Consider the following 17164-nt stretch of genomic DNA (forward strand, 5'->3'; position numbering starts at 1 on the left):
TAGGCAATAGCCATAGGGACAAATTAAAACCAATGACCTGTAAAATGGCCTTTTTGTTTGAAATGAAGCCTGTAGTGCCAAAAAATCCACATACGGTTCCTAATGTCCCCACCCACATATTATATTGATGTGTGGCATTAACATACCTTTTAAGCGGTATTGGAATGGCTGATAAGTTATCTCGTAATGATCTGTGCCATGTGACGCTCTTGCATTCGATCAGTGGACTGAGTAGCGGGTTTCTGGTGTGAGATTATTTGGCTACCACATTAAACCAACATTTAAAAAAATATATATATATATATATATATATATATATATATATATATATATATATATATATATATATGCACCCAAACCGTCGCGCAATAAAGTAGGACAGCAAACACAGACACAAGATCTGCTGCGATTATCCTCCGTTTATTCAGGTCAGAGAATGGCAATCAACACTCAACGCGTTTCAGGATCACTCCCTTGTTCACGAGTGCCTGTCATCGCGCTGTTTTCTTTTTTATAACCACGTGATTTACAAAGTAACTCAAAGTGAAAAAAGACTGACATTTAACTTTAGTATGGCACACTAAACGTTTCTCAAATTATCCAAACAAGTTCAGTTTCACTTTATGAAAACCTATTATGCCTATGCTCATTTTAAATGACGTAATTAAGGTTTAAATGATTTATAAACAACTCATCCTTAATAGTGCTTTTTGTGCTAGTTATACTTCCATTTCTACCAGTCATTTCATGACAATATCAACCCATGTGGGTGAAATATTTTAACAGTCTAAATCTGATGGTGGTGAAATATTGGAACATATAACCATTTTATATTGAGTCATATATAATAAATAGTGAAACATTATCAAAATAAAGCCCAAGTGGGCATGAGCTCGATGATTGGCTTTGAATAATCTCCAAATCAAGAACAATTTCGGTCTTCCGTCAGTCATATATATCTAAAAAAATTTAAATAAAATAAATTAACTATAAAATAATATAATGTGTTTTCAAAGAAAAACAGCTACGACAAACAGTAACACAAACATTAATACAGAAAACATATAAACTCATAAGATGCTAATTATTGTTCTACAAACTAAGGACTGCAAAAATTCCAGAATTAAATTCAGTTTCAACAAGAGTCTTTATAAATTCATCCCAGATGAACGGCTAATTCCTCATCAAGGTTGTGGCCTAAAGGGGTCATTGTTTTATATTGAATGATGAGCTTAGACTCAAGTCTCCGAAGTTCTTTCAATCTGTCACCACCTCTAACAACATTTTTAACAAAGTCAAGTACCACGAAACTAAGTAAATTCGTGTTTTGTCCGTGGTGGCTTTGAAAATGACGTGCTATTGGGTATGCTTTATCCATGTTTTTGATAGCACGTAAATGTTCCAAAACGCGGACCTTGGCCTTATGAATAGTACTTCCTATATAGGCCAATCCGCATGGGGAGAAGAGTGCATACACGGCAAAATCAGTGTTGCATGATGTGTGCTTTTTGATGACATAGGGTCTACATATAGATGACAAAGTGCACTCCTTCTTGTTTCTACTGTTTTTGCAGGCTTTACAGCTGCGGCATGTAAAAGAAACCTTGTATGCCAGGGATCGTGGGTTTAGTTGTTTTTACAGCTCTACATAAGTCTCGTAATGATCTTGCCCTTTTAAAGGTAATTTGTGGATTAGATCCAATACAACTGGCAAGATCCTTATCTGTACACAGTACTGGCCAATATTTGTTCAAACTCTTTCGTACTGCTTGAGTTTGTCTGCTGTACGTTGTTATAAACCTAAGGTTCTGTCTGCTTTCATTATTGTTTATACTTTCTGTTCCCTGCAGTTTATCTGTTAACAAAGAGTCTCTTGATCGTTTAGATACTGCTGCAATGGCTTTGTTGATAGTTTTCTCAGTATACCATCTTTGTAAGATCCTTTCACACATAACATCCGATTCCACTGCAAATTTCTCTGCCGTGCTGCAGTTTCGCTTAGCTCTTAGTAATTCGCCTAGTGGAATACTCTGAATGAGTGCATTGGGATGACAGCATTTAGCGTGAAGGAGGCTATTTCCCGCCGTACTTTTTCTGAAAAGACTGCTTTCAATTTTATTGTTCTCAACAGTTAGTTTTAGGTCCAGGAATTCAAGTGAATTTTGTGACCATTGTGACGTAAGATGGAGATTAAAATCATTAATGTTTAACATGGCAACAAATTCAGAAGCTTCTTTCTCATTCCCGTCCCAAACACAAAAGATGTCATCAATGTATCTGACATACATCGGGATTTTGTTGAAAATATCCAACTTGCTAACAACTTCTTCCTCCCAGTACCCCATATAGAGACCTGCAAAAGATGGAGCAAAGCAGGTCCCCATAGACGTACCGATGATTTGATGGTATATTTTATTGTCAAATAAGAAGTAGTTCTGCTCAAGACATGTGGTTATCATTTTTAACAGCATTTCCGTGTGTTCCAGGTATGATGCTGATCGATTGCTCAAAATTTTTTTACATGCCTCTACTCCTTTCTTGTGCGGTATACATGTGTATAGACTAGACACATCCATCGTAAGTAAGGAGTATTCATGTTTCCACTCAATCTTTTGTATTTTTCTGAGAAAGTCTCCCGTGTCTTTAACATAAGACAGAAGTTGTTGGACTGGGCCCTGAAGGAAAAAATCCACGTATCTAGATACATTTTCTAAGAAACTCCCCCTTGATGACACTATAGGTCTCCCTGGTGGATTAAGTGGCTCCTTGTGGATTTTAGGCAGTAAATACAATGCTGCCAATTTCGGGAATTTACAATCTAGAAATGTATACTCAGTATCCTCAATCAGTCCTTGTCTCTTCCATTCATACAATGTCATCTAAAATTGTCTGATGGCATGCTCGTATTCCATCCTGTTGCTTCTTTCATATTTGTCAGCTTCTGCCAACTATCTTAGGCCCTCATTCACATAATCAGTTTTAGACATGACAACTACATTTCCACCCTTGTCCGATTTTTTTATCACAATTGTGTTGTCTTGTTTAAGGTTATCAAGGGCAGTTCTTTGGGCCTTACTGATATTGTTCCAAGTATTTAAAGTTTTGTGTTTACTTATTCTCCACAATTCTTCGTTTACTCCCTTTTCGAATACTTCTATGGCTTCGTTTTTAATCTGTGGCAAAAATATCGACTTCGGTCTAAAGTCATTCTTAGCACTCAGATCAAACTGGATATTTTCAAGTACAAGGCTTGTTGTAGGGCCACAATCATCTGTATTAGTAGCAGCCAACACATTCATAGTATGTAACAACCCCACATCTTTTATCCTTAATGCGCTTTCGGTATTCGATACTTTAGCACTTTCAGTATTAACCCTGGTAGCATGCCATTTGTGTAAACGCAATTTACGAGTGAAAAAGAACAAATCTATATGACTTTGCGTATAATCAAAACTGTTCGTGGGACAAAAAGAAAGACCTTTAGAAAGTAAATTAATTTCCATCTTACTTAATGTTCTGGAAGATAGGTTGATCACAGTTATTTCATCCATCATTTTATTGCCGTCTTTCCCCTTGTTCGACTTCCCACGGGGCTGCTTGAGGTTCCAGATTGTTTGTTGGACCCTCTTCTTCCTCTGTTTCCTCTTCCTCGCCTTTGAAATCCCTCTGATCTGTTGTTGGATTGGCGGCTTTTTGCCACCAAATCGAATTCTGTTAAAATGCTGTTTTTTACTCCACTGTAATTCAGCGTGTTTGATATTGCACTTCCATCCGTTAAGCTACTTGCACTTGGCAAACTTGTCCCGCTTTCAACAGAACGATCATCGTCCGTTTGTGCATCTTCATTTCTTACCGCCGATGTTCCCTGTGCAGCATTAGATGTCATTTTCTTTCTAAGATGGTCATATTTGCGAGAAAAGGTTAGGATCTGTCCTTTTTGGTAATCCACAAGATCACGCTGAAATTTTCGTTGTTTCCTCATTTTGATATCCGTCTCTATTTTCTCTAATCCTTTCTCCATCTTTGTTATTTCTTCTGGGAAATCATCGTTATTGCACATACCTTTCAATTCTTCGGTGAGTTTGTCAATAGTTTCACTCAATGTGTATATATATATATATGTTATACACAAATGGATACAAAATTACATTATGTTGTCTGTAGACTGCATGTACAAATATGCCAAAGGTGTTTTAATCAATGTTATGTGAAACAAGTGGCTGCTATCTTTGGTGTCATGATATGCTCATTGGTGGATGACGAGGGCAATGTGATCAATACCACACAATCTCGGCACGATCAAACTAGGTTGGCTTTACTAAATTGTATCAATAGATCATTATTAACATCAGCATTTATTACTTGTGATTTTTGCACAATAGGTACATTTATCAAGTATGATCTTAAAAAGCCGAAAGTGTTCGAATATCAGGCAACTGACCTCACAAATCTTTCTTCTATGTTTATGCTGCAGTTAATCACGGGATCTCAATCAATCAAGCACTGTCACTTTAAATATGAGCATTGTGATTGAACAGGTTGTCATGCGATCAAGGCTCTACGGAGCCGAAACGTTATGCGACTGAATCTGCAAGGATTTAAATAAATTTGCACTTACCTGAAGGTCCGTGTCCGATGTTTTTGTCGAAGCAAGGCGGAAATCGTTGTTGATAAAACAATGGAAAATTGACATGCGAGTAGTATTTGAGAAACGGCCATAGATTGCACTAATGGTGTGTCAAAGGCGATAGAGATATCATCTACGCAATACAGGATTGTCTGTGATATTGTATTCAAGAATAATTATGATGTTCAAATGATATGTAACGAATTTATATAACATATTATAATTAGTCGCACCACTCAAAGATGGCCGTCGCAATTGAAATGCTTAAGTCCATTTTTCCTTTCCATGTTTTCACTTGTAAATAGTGCACAGAACTTTCTATGTTGATGAACATAGTAATTGTTTTTTATTTAAACTAAGATGAGTAAAGTTTCAGATTGACACTGACGAAGGCGGAAACGCTGAAACGCGTTTGTCAAACTGGCTGCAGGAAGCGCTTGAATAAATAATGTTTTGAAACTACTTCAACCCCATGGATGGCTTTGTCGTGTGCACTCAAAAAAGCGGTTTTGAATGATATCGAACCAGTGTTGGGAGTGTAACAGAGCGTCTCACCACGCGCCGAGGAAGCACCCGTAACGAGTGGAGCAACGACGGGTGAAAAACGCGTTGTGGAAATAAATGGTCGTTTGCCCCGTCGGATTTTCCATGGATGTCACGGCGTCTATGATAGACGTGAAGAAACCGGTGAAAAGCACTCGCTGTTGCGGACCCCTGGTGCAGCGTTTTCGAAGGCAAACCTGAGGAACGGAGCCCCGGAGAGCAAAGTGAGTGTTACTTGACCATTACATATTTCAGATACTGACAAGTTATGTAAAAGCAATCAGACAGGGGTCTAGAAGTAAAGAAATTAAAGCGCTTCTGCATGATAGAATATGTTTTCAGACACTGAGAGAGAAGCAGCAGCAGAAAATTTGTTGGCAAAGAAAGAATTAAATGGGAAGAAAAAGGAACCAGAGAAAAAAAATGCACCAACAACAGTGAAAAGCATGTTTACCGCATTAGAGAAGGCGTATGAAAAAGAAATACGCAAATGGTGGGAGGCAACCAGCCTGCAGAAATACGTGGATGTAGGCAGAGTACCAAGGGGCCTCAGAATATACACGGTACCCTCTTCGGAAACCCCAAATCCGGCCTTACTCAAAGAATGGGCGGAATATACAACGAAGGTTACAAGCGTAATGCTTAAAATCCTATTCAAATACGCATGGATAGATAGAGCAGAACTACAAGAAAAAATTAAAGAAATCAAAAAACAAATAGAAAATAAAAAAGATGATAAAAAAAGTGAAGAACTTCGTGAATCAATGAAAAAACGCTTGTTAGAGTATGAGGCTACGATAAAGACAAGAAAACAAACAAAGTTTTTGAGGGACGAAAAAGATTATACTAATGGCCGAATTTTAACTTTTGCCAGAAAGTACGACGCCCCTGGAAATTAACTCTTCAAGAGTAAATCCAATCAAAGAACGCCACCAACAACATCAGAATCTGAGATCTCCGATGGAGAACAAATCTTGAAGGGTGCTGAAGAGAGAGCTGGAGTCTCAAGTGCCACACTTCCTAATCCGTCAGCCACTGAGTTGTCCCCTTTTTTTCAAGAATACGAACTAATGAGAGGATTGAGACAACAACCTGCGCAACGAGTGCATCCCCCAGAAGCAAGGGGAGGAAAACAAGGAGGGGCAAAAAAAGCCGTCACAGGGCGATCGACCCCAGTGGTCACACGAAGCAGACGAGGCAAACAATGGAAATAAATGGCAGAGAAAATGAACATACAGTGATAAATCTGTCAAGCAGGATATTGACAGAAACGGAATTAACTGTTCTGAAATTAGGGCTAACATTTTGTCCAACAGCCGCATATGACTATACGCAAATGCGAATAGATCTGTACTTGTTCATAAGAAAAATCATATTGATGAAAATACATATTTTACATCCTAGAAGAAAGACCAATGAAACAACAGGAGAAAAAGGATTGTTTGATCAACTAGTGGGCTCAGATCTGGAGACCATACGTACACTTAATGATCTGAATACTACCACAGAGGAGATGAAGAGTGATAATACACAGTTATTAGAGGAGACTGGAATCAGCCAAAAAAGCTGTAAAAGCAATATTTGTAAAAAATCGAAAATTATCCCGAGAACTCCATATGATCTATAGACACTTTTCAAGAACTTGTGATTGAGGATTTGAAAAAACTGCAAACTGAGAAATTCAATGGCAACAAAAGAAATATGACGAAAAATCAATGGGAATCAGTAACAAAACTGAAGGAAGATGATACCATAATCATTAAACCCTCGGACAAGGGGGGTAATGTGGTTGTCCTCAGTAGAAAACAATACGAAGAGGAAGCTCTCTCCCAACTGAGAAATAAAGAGACCTTACTTCACAGCGCTTAGCTGGGACGCGCTCACCTCTGGCTGGTCACTGAGAGGAGGACTTTGCGAACAGCTCGCCGCACCCGCTCCGCGGGTGCCGCTTCGTCGCCAAGAGAGGAGGAGCGGGAGACCAACACCATCGGAGGGCTGCAGGGCTGCGAGCGTATCAGGGACTCCAATTCCCAGGAGTCCCTGAGAGACCGCTGACCACTTCCGGTCCGCTCTCCCTGCCGGCCCGCCCACTGTCCTCAGACTTTGCTATATCTGGGGCCACTCTTCCCGCAGCGCGGGACGCAGCCCGGAGCGAAGACCGGGCTAAGAGCGGGCCGTTTGAGGCCGTTCGAGGACGGCAGCGGACGGCCTTGGGCCACCCCCCTTGCTACTCCCATCCCGCCTGTTGTTCTATCATTGTGTTAGGTTAGGCCAGCTCAATAGAGGCAACCCTTCTAGCAAGGTGTGTGAGGGCCCCACCTCATTATGAGCACTAGGATGACACGTAGCAAGGCCGCCAATGGCGGTCCACAAGTTAGTGGCCCTATGGATGACTTCATCACTCGCACTAATATAGCTATTGATGAAGAAATATCCAAACTTCAAACTCGGGTATCCCTAGAACTGGCAGCCGCACGTAGGTTGTCCGAGGTAATGGCCCATTCGAAAAAATCATCCTTAGGCCATATAGCCTCTGCAGTCACCCCTGCTCGCCCTGTTCGCCCAAATAGCATTATGACTCAGGCTGATTTACACCATCCCCCGATTACTCCCTCTCTCACTCCGCCCTTAGAGCAAACACGCACTTTAGAAGAGCTAAGTTTCTCTGCACCTCCCCATACTCAGTCCCCTAACTCTCCTGCCCAAGTAATTCCAACTACTTCCTGTGCTAGTGGCGCGCAACCCAAAAGAAAACGCCAATCACGCTCAGCCTACTCCCGCAAAAAGGCTAAAGTGGCAGTTTCTCACCATTTCACAATGGCTAATACTCAGGCATGTACTGTCTTACCTGAGGGTCCCCTAAGATCGCAGCCAGTATGCCAAAAAATGGGAGAGGGCCCAGCTACCATCACCCCAGAGGTTGAGGGGTTGCAGGTGCAGGACCAGGGACAAAATGAGAAGGAATTTATTGATCAAGTCTGGGAAACACTAAAAAAACTTCTCTCACCACTCGACCTAAGATTGTCTAGGATAGAAAACAATCTGCTCGAGATGGAGAAGAGCATTATTGCTCTGGCCACTCTTGGCCTGAGAAATCTCGAAAACCAGGGCGTGTCCCTATCCGACCCACAATTGCAAGCTCCTGCTGTACAAGCTGAGCAGCACCCCGCTCCAGTACCCGCTGTTGCAAGGCCTGTTCCCAAGCCGAGGACGGTGGCTGTGGACCAAATTTCCACGACCGCTAAACCTCAGGCTTCCAAACCGCAGGCTCCTGCACGGAATCCTAAGCTGCAAAAAACAAATCCAAATCTGGTACCACCCGCTAGACCCCACCCCACTGAAACCCAGGGCCCTCGCCCAAAAGAAAATTTTAGAGGAGGCTATATAGATCTTCCCCCAGAGGCCAATGAATATGTAGTTGTGTTGACAGGTGTCCCTGCCCTCGGCATTGACCAATATGAAAATCATTGGTCATTGACAAACAAAACAATGCACTGGCTTAGTGTTAACAGACCAGCTCCTAATGGCAAGAGAAGCCGGGTAATGATGGTCCGTAGAATACCCTGGGTGGGCCCAACAAAGAAATCTAAGCAAGGGGACTGCGTAGTTGTAACTTTTGATGACCCGCATACGGCACGCCATATTTGTTCTTGGCCAACTAGCGAAGAATCCCTTGTCATCCCGAGGCCATTATCCTACTTTTACCCTCCACGTCAAGTACGTACCCAAGTGGATAACTGGTCCTTGGTGCAGCACCATCCATGGAAGATCCATCCCACGAGGCCAATGGACACCCTTTTACAGTGGAATGGCCTTTCAACCCACAACAGATTTGGAGGCCTGGAGGAGGTCGATTGACTTTTTGCGCCCCCCGCTTCCTCACAACTAGAAAAAGCTTCGTCTCCCATGGATACAGAAATATCTGGAAACCAAACTTACAGCCCACAAAATAACGACAATGGGCCCCTGACTCGCACGCCACGTGTCTTGGATCTAGCTAAAATGGCTACTCCAGATTGTATAAGGATGGAATCATGGCCTGACAGCCACTGCCTGACCCCACCTCCTTCCGCTCAACTCAATCTAATGGAGATCAAACTGCCAGATAGTGCTGCCCCCACTGAACTTTACCAGACTAAGATCCCCCCAACACCAACTATCCCGGATGAAAGAAACTTTTCCTTACCCACTCATGTTCCTAAAATCTCTTCACCCGGTGAATCCGCACTAAAGTTCTTAAGCTGGAATGTGGCTGGCCTTGAACGCAACCTTGACAACCCGGAATGGAACACCTTCTTGGCACCTTACGACATTTGTTTGCTACAGGAAACACGGTGCCAGGAACCTAGACACAGAGTGGGGTTCTCGACCTTCTACGTCCCGGCTGTTCACCATCAAGGTTCCAAAGGACGCCCGTCCGGCGGTCTCCTTATTTGGATTAATATAGCTCTAGACCTCAGTGTTCTCCAAAGACCTACTGAATCTCCCGACCTCCAATGGCTAACTCTCCATCACAAAGGGGGAAGGAAGCTAGAACTATTTAATATCTATTTAAGGGACAGCAGGAATGGAGGATCTTTAAACTCATTAGGTTTAAGCAACAATCTGGCTGCCTGCAACGCTGACTCTCTCGTCCTGCTGGCAGGCGATTTTAACTGCTGTTTTGAGCCTTTAGCTAAAGAAGATATTCTGGACACTAACGAGGAGGATAATAGGAGGGGAATCCCCATCTTGAACCTTGACCCGATCCCGAAATGGACACAAAGGGTGATCGACATAAACGCTCTCTGTATGGAGCATAATTTGAGAGCAACAAATGGGCGTTCTAGGTCAGATCCCATGGGTGCCCACACATATAATAGGACGGGCCACTCCTCCAGAATCGACTTTGTCATGCTCAACTATACCCTCTGGTCATACCACCAAGACATGGAGGTTATAGAAACCTGTGATAGCGACCACAACCCTCTTGCTGTAACCATTTCTGTTCCCTGGTTCCAGGGCTCTCAAGAAACCACCAACCAGATATGGAAATCCTCATGTGAGATCCTCCCCTCGAACTGTGGGAGACGTCTCAAATGGGCAAGAGTCGCAGCAGACGAGGCTAGGATGACACAAGCTGAAACCATCCTACTACAGGCTGAATCCAAGTTTGGTGCTTCAAACAGTGATAGTAAGAAGTTCCTATCACTATTTTTAGAGACAGTAACAGCACTAAGTGGGCTATTCACCATTTCGAAACCCAACGCCAGCAGCGCTGCAAAAGGCGTCCAGAGAACAAACGGAAAGTGGTTCACAGCGAATTGCCGAAATGCTAAGAGTGATCTCGTGGCCGCAGTAAAAGGAAAAGACCAAGCTGCCATCAGGTCTGCAAGGAAACTCTACAGGAAATCTGTGACTGAGGCCAAGCGGTCTTATGACTTCAACTTTTGGAGTGATCTAACGGAGGCAAGCACAAGGAAAGATGCCAAGGGGTTTTGGGACTTGCTAAGGTCAAGAGACAAGCCCATAGATCACCAACTGACTTGTAACATCCCGGGTGCTGCCTGGTTTGCCCATTTTTCGAACTTGTATACAGCGCAAACAGGGTCCCCCCAGCCAGATTTGCTATTACGGTTCAGTTCCACAGTCCTCCCACCAAACGAAGTTGCATTCACCGCTGTAGAAGTAGCGAAGGCAATTAGTTGTATTGTTCCCAACAAAGCGGCAGGCCCGGACGGGATCCCGGGCGACCTGATAAAAAATAACCCCCCATTTTGGAGCAGATTAATTGCTGCACTTCTTAATGAGGTTACGTTGGGGGGATCTTTCCCTGACTCTTGGAGGGGCGCTGAAGTCGTCCCCATTTTCAAGAAAGGCAACAGGGAAGATCCAGCTAATTACCGCCCCATCAGTTTGTTGGACACAACGCAAAAGGTGGCGGGGAAAGTGGTATTGGGCAGGATTCTGGAGTGGGTGGACGACAACCAGATATTATCTGATTTCCAAGCGGGTTTTAGATCAGGGACAGGCACCGTCGAGCAGACTTTCCGCCTTTTAATGCTCTATTGGAAGGTAGTGGTCCTAGGAGGAGGCAGTTTATACTTAGTCTTTATAGACTTAAAAACGGCCTTCGACCTGGTCCCACGAGCATTATTGTGGAAAGTCCTTGACGGTCTAGGTCTACCTCCCTACCTTCTGGCCTTATTGGTAAAATTCCATGCAAACAACTTTGCTCAAATCAGATGGGGTGCCCTGGGAGAAAAAACACCGTGTATCCCAGTAGACAGGGGCGTCCGCCAGGGGTGTGTGCTTGCCCCCACTCTGTTTTCGCTGTACGTAAATGGAGTGGTGGAGCATCTTTTACAACATCCTGCAGATGCACCATCCCTGGCCGGAAGGAAAATCCCGACGCTCCTGTTTGCGGATGACACCCTCCTGATTTCGAAGTCACCCACAGGCATACAGGCGCTACTTACCAGCTTTAAGGCCTTTTGTGATACCAAGGGCTTAGCAATAAATATTGGCAAGACCAAATTTCTTGTCCTCAACCCCCCGAAGAAAACTGTTAAACCCCCCACTCTAGACTCCGTTCCATTAGAACGGGTCAAAGAATTTGACTATTTAGGCATACGCCTCTGTGATAGCATGAACTGGAAGGCCCACCACCAGAAAGTGTTTCTAACCCACAAGAGGGTTGTTGGCGCTCTACTTAAAGAACAACGCGCCTCCTCAACAAAACCGATCGGGGCACTTCTTGACATTTATAGGGCCAGGGTTGTGAGTGCAGCATTGTATGGCGCAGAACTTTGGGGAACCCAGAGAGTGGACACTTTGGCCCACCTAGAAAATAAATTTCATAAAGACTTGATGAGGTTACCCCAGAGCACTCCCACAATCCCACTCTTGCTCGACGCAGGTACCCGCCCTATCTGCGAGCAAGCTAAATTACGTCCCTTATTGCTGTGGTCCAGAATTTGGAACGTTCCTGAACTCCACAGCTATGCGGATGCCCTGAAAGACGTTTTGTCCCTCCCTGGCTGGCACAAGATCACCTGGCTTAGAGAGGTTAAGAAGGCACTTATCTTGCTTGGTCTAGGATCTGCGTGGGAAAACAAAACCGCACCTCCCAAACAGGAATTGAAGAGGGCCTATTGGTCTTGGGTCGATAGTGAGAGACTGGGCAAATCTAACCATCCAAAAACTGTTGCCAACTTCCTGATGGTTAAATGTAAACCCTCCAGAGAAGCTTATATGGACCTGATCCACAGTCCTTATGATAGGGCTTTATATTTCAAATTCAGGGTTGGGGTTCTACCTTTATGCCAGTTCACTTCTACCTGGAAACCACCCTTGCAAACTGTTCCCGACTGTCCATTTTGTGAGCTGAAAACAGAATCTGTTGCACACTTTTTATTTGAGTGTCGAGCCTATTTGGCTCCCAGACGGAGGTGGTTGAAGCCTCTTTTCAGGAGCCTAGGAACCCGTTCACACTTGGAAGCTTTGAGAATACTGCTCTCAGACACAAGTCCCTTCTTTGCCATCTGTTTGGCAAAATTCCTAGGATGGGCCTGGCGTATAAGAACCACTAAAAAACTGATGATCCAATAATGTCTCCCCCTTTTTAACATGTTTCTCTTGTCCAAATGGACAGATCTTTTTTAAAGGTACAATGAATTGCAAGTTGTTGTTCGATTATTGTTTTATACTGTGATGTTTCGCTTTTATGATATGTTTTTTTATATCGAAATAAAGCTTACTACTACTAAAAGAACATTATACTCCCATCAAACAACAAGAATATTTGGATAGTATTTGGAAGTTTAACGAAATTATATGTAAGTGGAGGGATGAAGGCATCTTGGATCAGGAAGACTGGCAGTTCATTAACCCCTTCGCCGCTGATGACGGAACCGCTCCGTCATCAGCGTCGGTTGAGCTGTGCTGATGACGGAGCGGTTCCGTCACGGCCCGCCCAGCTCGATAGAACGCTCATGCGCGGCGCGAATTCCGCGCCTGCGCTGAAGGTTCTATTGAGCGGGGCGGGCCGTGACGGAACCGCTCCGTTACGAGCACAGCTCAACCGACGCTCGTGACGGAGCGGCTCCGTCACGAGCATGCGGCCGCCGCGCGGCCGCCGAAAACCGTTAGCACTGCGGCGGAATAGCCGCCGCAGTGAAGGTGTTAAATGCGAACATCCAGAAGTGGCAACATTCTATCACCTGCCCAAGGTGCATAAAAGCAAAAACTGGCCTCCGGGAAGACCTATAGGTTCTTCCAAAAAAAGCCTTTTGGAGAACACTTCCATTTATATAGACGATTTCATATCCCCAATGGTAAAGGATCTGAACTCCTACTTGAAAGACACGAAAGATTTCTTACGTATCAGTGATGGCACTAGTTGGGACTCGGAAATGCTCCCAATAACTCTGGACATAACAAGTCTATACACTTCAATAGACCATGAAAAGGGCCTCCATGCCATGAGCTTCTTTTTAGATCAAAGACCCTTAAAATTTCGTAAACACAACCAGATGTTGATGGATTTCACTAGGTTTTGCCTGTTTAACAACATTTTTACCTTTTCAGGACAGCTGTATCGACAAAGACAGGGTACCGCGTTGGGCACGTGCTTCGCCCCCAGCTATGCAAATTTATTCGTAGGCTGGTGGGAGAAGCACGTGGCCTGGGCGGGTGAGAATGAACAATGGATGAACCACATTGCCCTGTGGGCTCGTTATATAGATGATTTATTCATCGTATGGTGGGGCACTAGGAGAGAAGCTGAAAGATACATAGAGCTACTTAATGTAAATGAACTTAATCTTAAGTTTACAGGATGCATAAGTGCTAAGGAAGTAGTGTATCTGGACCTAAGGGTGTATATAGAAAATGAGAGAATCGAAACATCCTTATATCGCAAGATCACTGCAGGAAACACAATCCTGCATGCTGACAGCAGTCACCCCAAAAGAGTAGTTAAAAACATTCCAGTAGGAGAATTCCTGAGAATGAAACGAAACTGCTCCACACCCACTGAATGCAGTAAGGCCATAGCCCAGTCCAAAGAAAGATTCAAGAAAAGGGGATATTGTAGAGGGTTTCTAGAGAAAGCTGAACAAAGATGCAATGAAACTGAAAGAGAGAGTTTACTGAGAGATAAAGTAAAAACCGAAGATAACAATGTGAGGTTAATCGCTAACTATACAGACAAATCCTCAGAGATCTATCACATTTCAAGAAGAAACTGGAAAGTGTTGAAGGCTGACAATGTAGTGGGAAAGAAATTACCAACCAATCCCCTAATCACATATAGAAGAGGAAATTCCCTAAAAGACCAACTAGTTGACAGCCACTATAATCCTAAGGGTAGAAAGACAAAAGCGGTAACAGGATTTTTTCCTTGTATGAAGTGCAAGGCATGTAAACACAGTAGTAAAATCAAGACCTATGCCGTACCTGGAATGCAGAAAAGAACTCCTATCACTAAGTTGCTCAACTGCAACTCAGAGTACACAGTTTACTGCCTCACATGTCCGTGTGGGAAACGGTACGTGGGGAGCACCATTAAGCCTGCCAAATTAAGAATCTTCGAACATCAAAGAGCGATCACAAATAAAGACCAAGTGTATCCGGTGGCTCCCCACTTTGAGAAAGAACATGGCAGTAATTGTAGTCTCCTAACCTTCTTCTGCTTTGACCAATTGGTAAAATCAGAGAGAGGAGGAGATAATGTAAAAAAACTCCGCACATTGGAGTCTAAATACATTATCACAGTGGTTCCCAAACTTTTTTGACCTGTGGCTCCCTTGACCTAATCGGCAGTTGGCCATGGCTCCCCACCATTTTTTACTGGTGGGGGGGACATAAGCCCGACCTCAGGAGTACTTCCTGTTGTCTTCCTTAAAATAAATGGGACGCAATGAAGGTATTATAATAGTTGGAATGCTTGAATGTGTGTGAAAGTGAGCGAGAGACAGGAGTGAGTGACTGCTATTGTGACTTAGAACAAACCACAGTATGTACTCTGCTGTGTGTGCCCATTCGCTGCTCCTGTGCATGTGTACGTTCTCTTCGTATTGTTCACAGTGCACTCTTGAGATCTTCTTGGAGTATGTATATGAGTATATACGCATTCAATGCCAGCTTATGGGTAGCTCTCTGTCCCTGTGTGCATGGTCTTGTAGATAGATATGTGTAAATGCTTGACATCGTCTTATTGCAAGCTGTGTACTACTGAACTTAGTGCACATACTCACTGATGTTGTGTGCACGCACTAAGATTGTCAGTGCATGAAATCTAACTTTGTTATGTGCACACTCGAAGTCATCTCTTTTGAAGGTGTGCACTCACCTTGGTGCAGGCACAGTCACTGAGTACGTGCATGCATTCGCCTCGCCTGTCTAGGCATGCTAACAGCGGTATGTGCACACTTCACATGCTCTAACTTTGGAAGGTGTTTATCCTGTGTATGTTAGCAATCTCAAGGGTGTGCATGTTACCTATGTTTGCATGCTCTTTGCTCGTGGGTGGATGCTCTCTGCTCAGAAGTGCCTGCCTTTGTGCACACTTTCGAGATTCTCTCTCTGAAGTGTGTGCACTTTTCTGTGTGCACGCACAGCCATTCAGCGCTTAAGTGTGTACGCACGCTCTTTGATTCTGTGTGCATGCCTCACCTGGGTGCTGGTTGACTTGTGCCAGAGCACAGGAGCCTCAGTTGCTCCTTTAGAAAGTGAGTGCTGCCTCTCCTTGTGCTGCTGCCCACTGCTCCCCGCCCGGGAGGACCATAGGGGCGCCGGGCGGGAACGGACCCCCAGGGCAGGCAGATGTGCTGCAGGAGGTGGCCGCGCTCCTCTCCCCGGGATCCTTTTCATGCCACAAACGTGATTATCTAAGCTGCCTACCCCTCGGCGTTCCAGCGCATTTGGTGCAGAAGCCGGGCATCCTCAGAGCGGCCCTTCACCACCCAAGGCCGGCTTTAGCACTGATGGCGCCCTGTGAGACGGTGTCTGTTGGCGTCCCCCCTCTGCCACGGATTCCCTCACTAGCACCCTTTAACAGTGCCCCTCAAGTCTCCATAACCACTGTCTCTCAGATTAATTTAATTTTAAAGCATCACTTATACCAGTTTGAGGTGTCTGAGCACTTTACATCACACACACACTGCACAGAGACAATCATATGTGTGTAAATCAGTGTATATGACATGTTACACCAGACAGGACTACAAGGTGTAGTGTAGGAGTGACATGTTATCGATATTGGTAGGCAATATAGTTTGAGTCCTTATTCTGGAAAAGCACAAATTCAGAATTTAAAACATAACATCATTGTTAGGGGTTCTCTTTAATAATAAGAATTGTTTTCTACCCAAATAAACCCTTTTCACAAGATTAGGATGATGAAAGACTGGGAAAAAAACATATTGCCCTAACATATACCTTGTAGTTTGCGTGCAGCTCTTTGAGGACAGTTAATTAATCCATGTTCTATACTAGGATTTTGACATAAATGACAAGTCACTCTTTAACAGAAGCAGTTACCCATTGAACTATTTATATTATTTACATAATTTGGCGTTTTTTATCTGCATTGTACACGTTTATATCAGCAGGCATTTTAACCCTCTGCGCTTCCTTAGGATGAGTTAAAACTTCCATTAGACAAACCTCCGGTCTTTTCCAGGAAGGCATTAATCACCAGCTTTAACATTTTAATTGATGCCTGACAAATTGCTCGAGGCCAAGAAGGCTGAAGCAGGTGCTTCCAAAATGATAAGATACATGTAAAAATGATGCCCCCAAGTCAACGCCCGGTGCGATGGCACCGATCGCACCGCCCTAGAGCCGGCCCTGTCACCACCTTTTCCCTTCTAACACTCATGCTGCCATGCACACGAACACACAAGAGCAAGATCTCCCTCCTCACACTAGCATACACACTTAGGTCCATCAGCCTGTAGCTCCAGTCACACACACATACCCTCCCTTCACACAGGCATGTCACTACCCTCC

Source organism: Lissotriton helveticus, chromosome 12 (assembly GCF_964261635.1).
Source record: "Lissotriton helveticus chromosome 12, aLisHel1.1, whole genome shotgun sequence".
Lineage (NCBI taxonomy): Eukaryota > Metazoa > Chordata > Amphibia > Caudata > Salamandridae > Lissotriton > Lissotriton helveticus.